Genomic DNA, 14710 nt, shown 5'->3' with positions numbered 1-14710 from the left:
GTGGAAGGTTCTAGAGGTCTTGAGAAGTTGAAGAAAAGTGTGGAAATGAAATAAAAGAAGTGGGAACATCATTATATAATTGAACTAAGTTCAGCCCGTCGGGAGTTCCACGGACTGTTCCACGGTCCGTGGAACCTAGTGTTGGCCGTGGAACTGGTCGTGGTTCACGACCAGCCAGCCACCGTTTCTGCTGGCAGTTCCACGGACTCATCCACGGTTCGTGGATAAGGGTGCTGTCCGTGGAACATGGTCGTGGTACTCACAGTTCCACCGAAGTTGTTCCCGTCGCGTCGTTTGATCTCCAATCCTTATGGAACCTTCTTAGCACTTGTTTATCATTTCATTAACAATATAAGGGGCGTTATAACCCTTCCCCAACATATCATTAAGTCATCATTGTATTGATGCTCGTAATTTGCCCGACACACGACTTATAACTCGCTTTCCTTCATAACTTTCTTTCCTTAACTCGAATGTCTTTGGAAATCTTAATTAGGACCATTAAAGACTATTTCTCACTTGTCCAAACCTCGTATACATCATGCCCTTCGTTAGTCTATTCACTGCACGCTAAGGGGAAATTTTCCGAGGTGTAACAGAATTTCAACGTACAGAACTACGGGGTGTAACACAATTGGCGTATTGTAAAGTTCAGGGACTACGGGAGTTAGTTCCTAGGTTGCTACTACTGTAAGGGTTGAGGGATTATGGGAGTTAGTTCCTAACTTATAATAGGTTGTAATCGGAAGTTGCTCGTGTAGTGGAGTGGAAATCCTACTGGGGTAGGTCGTGGTTTTTAATCCCTTAAGCAAGGAGTTTTCCACGGTAAAAACAATACCTTTTTTACTTATTGCATTGCAAAAGGGAACTGGTACACAACCAGGTCCCTCATATACTGTTTGGTGGACGCATAGACTATATCAATACTCGACATCACGGACCCAATGAAATCGATGAAACTTCCAAAAAGACTCATTTGCCCCAAATGTTAACTATGGTCAACCCGTTGCATAAGGATTTCCAAAAACTCCTTTTCTTAACCAAAACCACCAAAAAGCCTAAGGGATTGCACCACTCATCTCTGCAAGTCAAATATACCATAAAGAAACTAGTTGGAAGGGTCATTTAAGGTAAAATAGGCTAAACAATCAAAACGACCTAACAGATCGTTACATCATCCACCACTTAAACACATGTCGTCCTCAAACATAAAAGAGAAATGAAATACCCGAATCGCCAAAAAGCTTGGGATATCTACTCCGCATGTCCGACTCAGTATCCCAAGTAGCCTCCTCGACTAGACGATGCCTCCATTGAACCTTTACCGAAGCAATCTCCTTGGACCTCAACACTTAATCCCACTAAATCACATGAGAACCATCCGAGTGATACTTCTTGAGCATAGAAATATGGAACATGGGATGAACACCCGACAAACCAGGAGCCAGAGCCAACTCATAGGTTACCTCACCAATATCTTTGAACAATCTCAAAAGGACCAAAGTACCTGGGGCTCTACTTGCCCTTCTTCCCAAACCTCATCACACCCTTCATGGGTGAAACCTTTAACAGAACCCGCTCACCAACTATGAACTCCAAGTGGCGAACCTTCTGATTAGCATAACTCTTTTGCTTACTCTGAGCTGTGAGAAGTCTCTCCTAAATCAACTTGACATTCTCCAATGAATCTCGCAACAAGTCTGTACCCCAAGGCCTAACCTCAAATGCATCAAACCAACTAATCGGGGAACGACACCTCCTACCATATAATGATTCGAATGGTAACTATTTTTGTAAGCAAACTCCACCAGAGGCAAGAACTGATCCCAATGACTACCAAAGTCAAACACATAGGCCTGTAAAATATCCTCAAAGACCTGAATAGTATTGTCACGACCCAACTGGAGGGCATGACGGGCACCCGGAGCTAACCTACCGAGCACCACATACATGCATCTCTTAATCATATCTGAGTGGGCCATCATGTTAACTCATATATCATAAACTGTAAGGGACACAAGCTCAAAAGATAACATACATACGTCATCAAGCTCATCCCAAGTACATATGCCGGTAAGGCTATCCATACTAATAATACAACAGAATATAAACCCATAAGACATCTAACTGTGCATATCTGTTACGAGCCTCTACTAGAGTACGTGACATAATATGGCTGGAACAGGGCCCTGCCATACCCATGCAAATTCATATGCAACCATGCTGACTCACAGAGCAACTTGGAAGCAAGTGGAGTGCCACGACTCTGCCTGCTGAGCTGGTATCCTACTGAGAGATCCGTCAACCTATATCTAAAGACCTGTGAGCATGAAACGCAGCGCCTCCAATAAAGGGACGCCAGTACGAATAATGTACCGAGTATGTAAGGCGAAAAATGTAAGAAAATAGTCATATACTGAAGGGAAGAAGGACAAGAATCAACCTGGCATTTTTGACTTTCCGATGAGAATCTATCATCTATGTCTCTCTATGCTTTCCTGTCCTTAGCTACATCTATGTACAATACTGTGGTCCTGAACTACTTATTATCCTTATGCTAACTGCCCAACTGATCAGTGGTAACTGCCCGACCGGCAGTAGCACTTTGGTAATAACTGCCCAACCAGCCGTAGCATGGTGGTAAATACATATCTGCCCAACCAGTCGTAGCTCGGTGGTAATAACTGCCCAACCATCCATAGCATGGTGGTAAATACATATCTGCCCAACCGGCCATAGCTCAGTGGTAATAACTGCCCAACTGGCTGCAGACCAGTGGTAAATATAATCAACATCATAACCAGACCTCTATGAGTAATCTCTATGCACTTCTCATGGTCATCACTTATCCGTTAATGCCTACATGATCACATAAGACTTATAAGCACATTTCTGGGCCATTAGGACTTCTTCCCGATTAACTAAACCTTAACCAAATCCTGAGGTATATCATAAACCTCTCTTCTAGCACTAAATACCTCATTAGGGATCTCGTAACTAGCATACTATTCATGTCCTACAAAACATTCCTTAAGAACACATTTTTAAATTTATCGGAATGACGTAAGGTCTGTAAACCTCCGATTTCCATTATGGAGCTAACATCATTGGCATATCTCACCTTGAAGGAACAATAATCATAAGGTGAGACCAACATCAATAATATCGTAAGAACATCAAGAATGTAATTTTCTAGCATTTATATGTAATGAATCATTATGGACATTATTTGTGAAAGTTCATAGCAATAGGATCATGCCTTAAGAAAGAAAGGGATAGCCTTAACATACCTTGTCATCTCCTTACTACTTAACACTTATCCTCCCGAACTTGTAAATCTACATTCAAGATGATTTGCACCAAGGTTAAGTCGTTGAAACGCTTATAATATCAAACTACTTTAATTGGTAAGCTAACAAAAATCGGACAACATTTCCCCTATATCATCTGCTTCCTCCAATTTCCAAAATAGCTCCCAAACATCAATAACAACATCAACAACAACATAATTAAGATACTACATGAAAAACATATACAAATCCATCCGAAACTTCCTTTGAAAATCAGTCCATAGGCCAACAACATCAACATATCAAACTACGACATTTATGCCACGTTTTCCTTTATTTTAAACTATTAAAATCCTCCAAAAACAACTTAATATCAAAGTCAAGATGAAGAACATACCTTATACTTGAAGAAATTCAACTCACATGACGTGCTTCAAAACCAAACTCACTACAACATCACGTAGAAGCAAGAACAATCACTTTTCACGGACTAGTTTAGCGTAATCTTGTTAAATTCTTGATCTAATAGGCTATAGGTGATTAGGGGATGTGGTTGGAGGTTTCTAGAACTCGTGAGGGTGTAGGATGATGAAAAAATGGGGTTGATGGGAGGGGGGGGGGGGAGGGTATTTTTACCCCTTGAAAGTCGGTTCCACCGACTCCAAAATTGGCCTTCGCGAGACCTTTGGCTCGCGTTCGCGAAGGGCCTCTGCCAGCCAATCTTGAAACGCCCATAACTTTCTACTCCAATGTTAGATCGACGAACGGTTTATTGCATTGGAAACTAGACTCAATGAACTTCAATTTACATAGGTTTTGGATTCTGTCACTCCTCGTATTCTAGGAGAGATGCCCCTCTAAATTTGACTCAAAATTTCCTGTCCAAAATTCTGCCAAATTTTTTCAAATTTTCTACCAACTTATTTTCTTCGATTTGCTCGATCTCGGAACCTTTAGACACTTGCTTAACAATTGTTAAGAGTATTCCTTAACTTTATAAGGGTTCCATAGCCTCTCCAAGCTTGCGTTAGTTTACTCACAACGCAAACGACGCATAAATTTTCGTGGTGTAACATTCTCCCCTCTTTTAAAAAAAATTGGTCCTCGAATATTAAACACTAAGAGATCTTATGGAAATTTTGGCAGTACTTCTTCTGTAATTATAGTACTACCATCCTGTCATGCAGTAAACCAAAGTATACAACGCCGCACAGGGCCACAACAAGTAATAACAGTAATAGCCTCAGAGGACTCGTGGTCATAAGGAATGGAACATTATGCACCTGAAGACACTGATGTCTCTGTCTGGACCTTCTCTGGGGGTAGATACAAGTGCACATACCTGAACCTCATACCTTCTTAACTTCTCAAGTCATCTCCTCATACTATACTATCTCCTCTTACCTACAAGTCATTCATATCTTACTGATTCCTTTTATTACCCATCATTCATAATTCTGTACATATAGTCTCTTCATCGAACCATGTTCCCCACACGTGCCCTTCTGGATTAATCATACTTTAGCCTTATTACCACAACATATTCTTTTCCACCTTACTATCAATGTATTCACAATTTTAACCCATTTCCTAACCACAAATTCCATTCCACGTTCCTCTTTAATATTACTCTTTTTCTTTTCCCCTTGTCGTCATTGCAGTCCTCAAATCACCTGTAGTCCTTTCTGAAGGAGTCTTCGTCAAACTGTAAAACAACTGAGGCCAGGGTTGAAAATTTACACCCTATGACTCAGCTCTATAGCACAATCTAGGATACAAAAAAGGGTAACCATCCTTAATATCCTGCAGCCCCCTGTTTATAAGTGTGGCGCGCTCTTACCAGTTAACAAGACTCTACTGAACACGACTCGTACATAACCCTAGGACAGAACTGCTCTGATACCACTTCTGTCACGACCCAACCGGAGGGCCATGACGGGCACCCGGAGATAACCTACCGAGCACCACATACATGCATCTCTTAGTCATACCTGAGTGGGCCATCATGTTAACTCATAAATATCATAAACTGTAAGGGACACAAGCCCAAAAGATAATATACATACGTCATCAAGCTCATCCCAAGTACATATGCCGGTAAGGCTATCCATACTAATAATATAACAAACTATAAACCGAGATGATCATAAGACATCTAACTGTGCATATCTGTCTACGAGCTTCTACTAGAGTACATGACATAATATGGCTGGAACAGGGCCCTGCCATACCCATGCAAATGCATATGCAACCATGCTGACTCACATAGCAACTCCAAAGCAAGTGGAGTGCCACGACTCTGCCTGCTGAGCTGGTATCCTACTGAGAGATCCGTCAACCTATATCTAAAGACTTGCGAGCATGAAACGCAGCGCCTACAACAAAGGGACGTCAGTACGAATAATGTACCAAGTATGTAAGGCGAAAAATGTAAGAAAATAGTCATATACTGAAGGGAAGAAGGATAAGAATCAACCTAGCATTTTTGACTTTCCAATGAGAATCTAGCATCTATGTCTCTCTATGATTTCCTGTGCTTAGCTACATCTATGCACAATACTGTGGTCCTGAACTACTTATTATCCTTGTGCTAACTGCCCAACTGATCGGTGGCTTCCGCTCGGCGTAGTAGTACGATTTGGTAATTAACCGCCCAACCAGCCATAGCATGGTGGTAAATACATATCTACCGAACCGGCCGTAGCTCGGTGGTAATTACCCAACCAACCATAGCATGGTGGTAAATACATATCTACCCAACTGGCCATAGCTCGGTGGTAATAACTGCCCAACTGGCTGCAGACCAGTGGTAAATATAGTCAACATCATAACCAGACCTCTATGAGTAATCTCTATGCACTTCTCATGGTCATCACTTATCCGTTAATGCCTACATGATCACATAAGACTTATAAGCACATTTCTGGGCCATTAGGACTTCTTCCCGATTAACTAAACCTTAACCAAATCCTGAGGTACATCATAAACCTCTCTTCTAGCACTAAATACCTCATTAGGGATCTCACAACTAGCATACTATTCATTTCCTACAAAACATTCCTTAAGAACACATTTTTAAATTCATCGGAGTGACGTAAGGTCTGTAAACCTCCGATTTTCATTATGGAGCTAACATCATTGGCATATCTCACCTTGAAGGAACAATAATCATAAGGTGAGACCAACATCAATAATATCGTAAGAACATCAAGAATGTAAGTTTCTAGCATTTATATGTAATGAATCATTATGGACATCATTTGTGAAAGTTTATAGCAATAGGATTATGCCTTAAGAAAGAAAGGGATAGCCTTAACATACCTTGTCGTCTCCTTGCTACTTAACGCTTATCCTCCTGAACTTGTAAATCTACATTCAAGATGATTCGCACCAAGGTTAAGTTGTTGAAACGCTTATAAGATCAAACTACTTTAATTGGTAAGCTAACAAAAATCGGACAGCATTTCCCCTATATCATCTACTTCCTCCAATTTCCAAAACAGCTCCCAAACATCAATAACAACATCAAAAACAACATAATCAAGATACTACATGACAAACATATACAAATCCATCCAAAACTTCCTTCGAAAATCAGTCCATAGGCCAATAACATCAACATATCAAACTACGGCATTTATGCTACGTTTTCCTTTACTTTAAACTATTAAAATCCTCCAAAAACAACTTAATATCAAATTCAAGATGAATAACATACCTTATACTTGAAGAACTTCAAATCACACAACTTGCTTCAAAACCAAACTCACTACAACATCACGTAGAAGCACGAACAATCACTGTCCACAGACTAGTTTAGCGTAATCTTGTTGAATTCTTGATCTAATGGGCTATAGGTGATTAGGGGATATGTTTGGAGGTTTCTACAACTCGTGAGGGTGTAGGATGATGAAAAAATGGGGTTGATGGGGGGTATTTTTACCCCTTGAAAGTCGGTTCCACCGACTCCAAAATTGGCCTTCGCGTTCGTGAAGGGCCTCTGCCAGCCAATCTTGAAATGCCCATAACTTTCTACTCTGATGTTAGATCGACGAACGGTTTATTGCATTGGAAACTAGACTCAATTAAATTCAATTTACATGGGTTATGGATTCCGTAACTCCTCGTATTCTAGGAGATATGCCCCTCTAAAGTTGACTCAAAATTTCCTGTCCAAAATTCTGTCAAATTTTCCCAAATTTTTGACAAACTTATTTTCTTCGATTTGCTTGATCCCGAAACCTTTAGACACTTGCTTAACGCTTGTTAAGAGTATTTTTTAACCTTAGAAGGGTTCCATGACCTCTCCGAGCTTATGTTAGTTTGCTCACAGCGCAAACGACGTGAAAATTTTTGCGGTGTAATAAGTATGCTTGAACTAACCATCAGTCTAAGGGTGAAATATTGTACTAAGCTGTGTAACAGTTCGCATTTCGCGGGCAAGGTTAGCGCTCGAAAAGCTACTAAGAACTTGTTGGTGCTCTTTCGGACTTATTTTGAAAAAGTGCCACCACCTAATTTTTTAGGAAATTAGGAATTCCAGTGGTGAAGGGTTTATTCAAATACCGTAAAAAATCCTTTGTAATCCAAAGTTCTTGGTAAGGGTTATGGTGATCCCCTAGGGAAGATATTAGGCTCCTTAGTATTAAGGATCCGTACTATACGATTGACCTTCGAATGTCAATGTGTGGTTGTCTGATTAATCTGCTTATTTAGTATTCAATGTCCCGCATTTTATAAAAGACTGTCATTATTTGCATATTTTGTTTTAGAAAAAGAACTGAATGCATTCCCCTTATATATAGGGTACTTTAGGCTCGGATTTATAATATCTGGGTAAGAATAGGCTCCTTTATATAAGGATAGTGTATTTTATCTTGTAAAGTATAAAAAATATTTTGGCTTTTGGATGTGGCACATTTTGTTAGATTTAGACAGTAACAGTAACGAAAGCTCTCTTCTCTCTCTTCATGCAAACCCTAAAAAGTGAGCAAACCCTACTTTAATGTTGGTGGCTGCCAGCCAACCACCACCGGTGGTTGGCCATGATATTGCTTCATCGTCCCAATTCCCTCATTTGAACCCCACAACAACAACTACCTTGAACAATAACCCTAATCCAGTACTAAACGTAGACAAAACCCTATCATATACCAATCTAGCTGATCCAAAACACTTGAATCATGACATGCAGACGTCCAAAAATGATATTGAACCTATTCAGGTAAAAAAAGTAGAGATAAAGGATAGAAAACGTGTGGTTAGATGGACAGAGGCAGAGGTTTTACGTATGAAATCCATTGAAGAACTCGACTGTGCAGTGGTGGGAAAATTTTCATATGGATGGCCAGGGGTGGAGGAATTGCGAGTGCAAATTCTAAAACAATGTGGTATCAAAGGTAGATGTAGGGTTGGTTTATTTAGACATCGTCATATTCTAATGAGGTTTGATCTATTGGAAGATTTTATTACGATGACTTCTAAAGGTGTTCACAATATTAATTCGAAGGATGGGTATTATTATCCTATAAGACCACTGATATACGATCCTATGTTTAAGATTGAAGAAGAAACGACAAAAGCTATGTCTTGGATTTCTTTTCCACATCTTAAAGAATCATTATTTTCATTGGCATCAGCAGTTGGCAAGCCATTACATTGGACATGGCTACTATTAATAAAACTAGACCTAGTTGTGCGAGGGTTAAGGTTTTGGTGGATTTGCTTGATGATCTCCCTGATTCTGTAACAATGGATATTATTGATGAGGAAAATAACAAGTCTAGGGAAGTGGTTGTTAAGATACAGTACGATGAGTTGCCAAAATACTATAAAAAATGCATGCTACAAGATCATAATGAAGAGGGTTGTCGAATTCTTCATCCTGAATTAAGAACTGTTACATAAGCTGATAAAGAAGTGGAGGATGGGAAGCAGAATGGTGAATTGATTTTGAAGACTGATAGTAGTGCATGGAATAAAGTTAGGCATGACAAGTATTTAACTCGTGGGAAAGTTTTTGGAAATGCTGTCAAGTTTAACCCTGTTAAAGATAATAGAATGCTGGCAAAGGAAAATGTCTCAGGGAATTCCAATGAGGTAGTCAATGATCAGGCTGGGAATGTGATAAATACTCAAAACAAGTTTGATATTTTAGGCAATGAAGAGGAGACAAAGGAGGATGGTGAGAAAGGCATCAAGGACCAAACAAAATCTGATCTTGTTGATGATAATGATCAAACAAGGCCTGATTTTGGTGTTAAAATAGTAGAGGGATTGATAAGTGAGGCTATTCAAAGAGATGAGCAGGATTGTAGTCATTCAGCTACTAAGGATGATAATTTGGCTGTACAAAAGATTGATCAGGTACCTGTGGAAGATAAGAAGGTGGATGGAAAGGAGGTTACTCCAGTTGTTGATATGTTGGCAAGAAATACTCTATCTCCCTCAAAATGGGGTGATAGAGTAGAACATGAAATGCTGGAGGATAAGGAAGATGGAGAGCATGTGGAAGACCTGATTAATGCAGACAAGCAAAGTAGAGAGGAAGCTATAAAGGAGGGAGAGGATTTAGATCTTCCAGTAGATGTTTTAGTGAATCAACAGTCTCAGGAAATGGTGCAGTGTAATGATATTATTGGAGAGACCATTCAATCTGAATGGTACCCTCCTAGATCACTAGAGGTTCAGTCAGAAGATGTTATCTCAGCAAAAGCAGTAGGAGAAGCATGCAAGTCAAGTGGTGGGAAAGTTTCACCTTTGAAGGAAAACTCTCCAATGAGAAATTTGCATGATTTGGTTTCTCATAATATAGCAGAGGAGTTTAGGCAGCCATCAGAGAAAATAGAAGATCATGCGATTAAAGACAAATATGCAGATTCAGTGCCAGATTGTCCTTCCAAAACAGCTATAAAGGGGGGAAAGAAAGGAAAGAAAAAAGGTCCAGCACAAGTTCAAGCACCAGTTAGAGTGTTGTCAAAGAAAACTGGTTCTAAAGCTATTGTTAAATGATGAAAGCTTTCGTATGGAATATAAGGTCTGTGAGAACTCAACAAGCTTTTCATAGATTACAAATGTTGCACAGACATCATAAATTCTCTTTTATTGCTTTGATGGAGCCTTATCAACAAGCAAGATGTATTGATAAATATAGAAGGAAATTAGGAATGACTCATGCTGGAGTAAACAATTCAAGAAAAATTTGGTACTTTATAGAGGACAATGTGGATGTAGAGGTGATTTCTGATGCTGTACAACAAGTTTCCTTGAATCTGATTTTCCTAGATCTGAATAAAACCTTGGTCATCACACTAGTTTATGCAAAATGTGATGAAAGGGAAAGATTACAGTTATGGGAGGACATATATAATGTAGCAGGTTCCACTAATTTTCCATGGTTAGTTGGAGGGGATTTCGATGTTGTGTTGCATGAATATGAGAAAATAGGTGGGATTCCTGTTCGCCTTTGTGTGAATTCTTGTGAACTATTGGGAACTGGTTTTAAAGGGAGTCATTTTACTTAGTGGAATGGTAGAGGAGGTGCTGATTGTATTTTTGAGAGATTAGATAGAATTTTCATCAATCAACAGTTTCAGCAATGGTTTGGTGACATTGAAATAGAGCATTTGGCAAGAATTGGCTCTAACCATATGCTCCTCTACTCATCTCTTTGAAGGAGCAGGGTCAGGTGGTGATAAGGCCCTTTAAATTCTTAAAATTCTGGACAGAACACCAAGATTTTCTATATGTTGTTAGCAATAATTGAGCCTCAGAGGTGACAAGGAATCCTTTTATTTTGTTTAAACAAAAGTTGAAGCATCTAAAATGTGTTCTATCTGCATGGAGTAAGGAGGTATATGGTGATATTTTCAAGCAGCTGATGATTAAAGAAGAAATAGTCAGGCTCAAGGAAGAGTTGTTTGAGACTGATCCTTCCCCTATGAACATAATGGTTCTCCAACAAAGCTCATGCTGAACTCAAAAAGTATTTACACTTTGAGGAGGAATTCTGGAGGCAAAAGGCAAATGTAACATGGTTTGCAGAAGGTGACAGAAATACTAGATTCTTTCATAATCTAGTAAATGGTAAGAGAAACTGATTACAAGTTAAAAGAATTCAGAATGCTAATGGTGATTAGCTAGAAGAAGCTTCAGACATGGCTAGGGAAGTAGAAAGTTTCTTTAAAAAACAGTTCTCACAGGAGGAGGAATCTGCTGATTTTAGTTTACTGAATCACATTCAGGCTATGGTAACTGAGGATGACAATTTAACTTTGGTGGCTTTGCCTGATATAGAAGAAGTTAAAAGTGCAGTGTTTGCAATGAATGGTGACAGTGCATGTGGTCCTGATGGTTTTTCTGGTGCTTTCTTCCAAATCTGTTGGAATATAGTAGGGACTGATGTGTTCAATATTGTTAAAGCTTTTTATGAAGGTTTTACTCTTCCAAAGTCAGTTACACATACTAATCTGGTGCTGCTGCCTAAGAAGAATGATGTACAGACTTATGCTGATATGAGGCCTATAAGCTTGAGTAGCTTTATTAATAAAGTTATTTCAAGAGTTTTGCATGGAAGACTGGAATCTGTACTGCCTAAGCTCATCTCTACAAACCAATCAGGTTTTGTGAAGGGAAGAAGCATAATTGAGAATGTTTTGCTTACTCAAGAAATTGTCACAGATATTAGGAAAAGGGCCAGACCTGCTAATGTGATGATAAAGCTTGATATGGTAAAGGCATATGATAGGGTATCTTGGTTGTTCTTGATCAGAGTTCTAAAAAAGATGGGATTTGCAGATGATTTTGTTCACATGATCTGGAGACTGATTGCAAATAATTGGTATTCAGTAATGTTGAATGGTCAGCCATATGGTTTCTTTCACTCTACTAGAGGGGTTAAGCAGGGTGACCCTTTGTCACCATCATTGTTTATACTTGCTGCTGAAGTACTGTCAAGAGCCTTGAACAGTCTATTTGAAGATCCTATGTTTAAAGGCTATGGCATGCCTAAGTGGAGTGCTGATTTAAATCACTTGGCCTATGCAGATGACACTATCATTTTTGCATCTGCTAATAAGTACTCATTAGAATTGATTATGGGAGTGTTACAGCTTATGAGGTGCAATCAGGTCGATGTCGAATAGATCAAAAAGCCGTTTTTATATGCACGTAAATTGTTCTAGCAAACTTTAGCATTAAGTAGCTCGTGACATCGGGTTTTCCAGAGATGACTTCCCATTCAAATATTTGGGATGTCCTATTTTCCATACAAGAAATAAGAAGATGTATTATAATGATTTGATCAAAAAAGTGAAGGACAAGTTGCAGAACCAGAAAGGAAAATTGATGTCAGTTGGTGGTAAAGCAGTGCTCGTAAAGAGTGTTCTTCAAAGCATGCCTATGTATTTACTTTCAGTGATGGTTCCTACAAAATACACTATCTAAGAGCTGCATAGAATATTTTCTAGATTCTATTGGAGCAGCATGGAGGAAAAGAGGAATAGGCATTGGACATCATGGCAAAATATGTGTTTTCCAAAGGAGGAAGGGGGCATGGGATTCAGGTCTCTTTTTGATGTTTCAAAGGCCTTGTTTGCTAAGCTATGGTGGAGATTCAGGACTAGTTGCACACTATGGTCCACATTCATATGGAACAAATATTGCAAGAAATAGATTCTAACTTTGGTTAAATGGAAAGGAGGATCATAGTTGTGGAAAAGAATGCTGGAAGCTAGAGATGAGATGGAACAACACATTTGGTGGGAAACAAAAAATGGTTCATCTGGTCTATGGTTTGACAACTGGACTAGACTAGGACCATTGATCAAACTTTTACCACTTGGTTATTATGTCAATGAAGATTTAGAAGATGTGGATGACGTGTTATCAGAAGGAAAATGGGATATTGATCTGTTGTACACAATAGTTCTTGAAGAAATTGTAGATCACATAAGGTCTAAATTGATACTTCAGGAGGGGGAAAGATAATGTGACAAACCATGGTGGATGCTGACAAGTACAGGGAAATTCATAGTGAGTAGTGCATGGGAAGTTAATAGACAGAAAAAACAGCAGCAATAGTTCTATAGAAATATATGGCTCAAAGGCCTTCCTTTCAAGATAGCTTTCTTTTTATCGAGAGTATGGCATAAAAAGTTACCTGTTGATGATGTTTTGGCTTTTATGGGGATTAATCTAGCTTCATTATGCAGATGTTGCATAGTTCATCAATAAGAGACTATGATTCATCTATTTTTAACTAGGGAATTTGCAGCAGAGATTTAAGGTGTATTTTGCGCAGTAAACGAGCAGCTAGAGTTAATGGTCCTTTTGTACGCATCAATCAAGTCATCCACCGAATGGTGGATAGAAAAGTGCAACTCCAAGATGAGGCCTCTTTATCAAGCTGCTCCATCCATCATTATGTGGTATTTGTGGAAAAGGAGAAATACTATTGTGCATGGGGGGAGGATATCTAGAAACCAAGTATTATATGGCATTAATCGAAATGTCCAACTTGCTAAACAACTTTATCCAGGCTTGACACCGCGTACAATTGGTCACAACCGGCGCAGGTTTTAGAAGTTCATCACTCGTATATCACTTGTACAACTGTGCAGTGGTTAGTTCCTCCAACAGGTTGGTTCAAGTGTAACGCAGATGGGGCTTATAAGAGCAGTACTGGTCAGAGTTCTTCAGCTTTTTGGATAAGGGATAGTGCAGGGGACTTAATGTTTGCATGGGAAAGTACAACAACAGAAACATCCTCTCTTGAGGTTGAGGCAAAGGCACTCTTAGAAGGAGTAATCTATTGTGCTAATAAACAGATTTCCCCCTTATTATAGAGACAGACTCACTTGTCATGAGAAAGGTGTTAGATGGGGAATGGAAAGTGCCATGGAAAGTATGCATGGAGATTAATAAGATTCAGGAATGGAGACAGAAAGGGCAAACTCAAATGGCTCATGTGTTCAGAGAAGGCAACAAACTAGCAAATTATTTGGCTAACATGGTTGTTCATTTTGCAGGTGTTCTTCAATATCATTCTTATCAGGATCTTCCAGCTGAGGCAAAGACTATTGTCTTGACTGACAAAATGCAGATGCCAAGCTTTATATTCAAGACTTGGAAAACTAGGGAACCAGATTGAGCACAACATTAGACTGCATGATATTTCTACATCATGCAACAATTTGGAATGCAGAATAAGAAGAGTAGCATTAGTCTCATGCCTAATACTTAGTTACTAGGGAAGTTCTATCCAATGTGTGGTATTAACCTTTGGTTCATCCTATTGGAAGAGTCTCCTTAGTAGCATTAGTTTTTGGTGTGACACTGATGAATATTCAGTAGGCATTGTCATAAAGTAGTTTAGCGGCAACAGCAAAAGCAGACTGACAGCTACAACATAGTTTTAACTT

This window comes from Lycium ferocissimum, chromosome 6 (assembly GCF_029784015.1).
Source record: "Lycium ferocissimum isolate CSIRO_LF1 chromosome 6, AGI_CSIRO_Lferr_CH_V1, whole genome shotgun sequence".
Taxonomy (NCBI): domain Eukaryota; kingdom Viridiplantae; phylum Streptophyta; class Magnoliopsida; order Solanales; family Solanaceae; genus Lycium; species Lycium ferocissimum.
The sequence above is the reverse complement of the archived record's forward strand: the minus strand, read 5'-3'. Positions refer to the sequence as shown.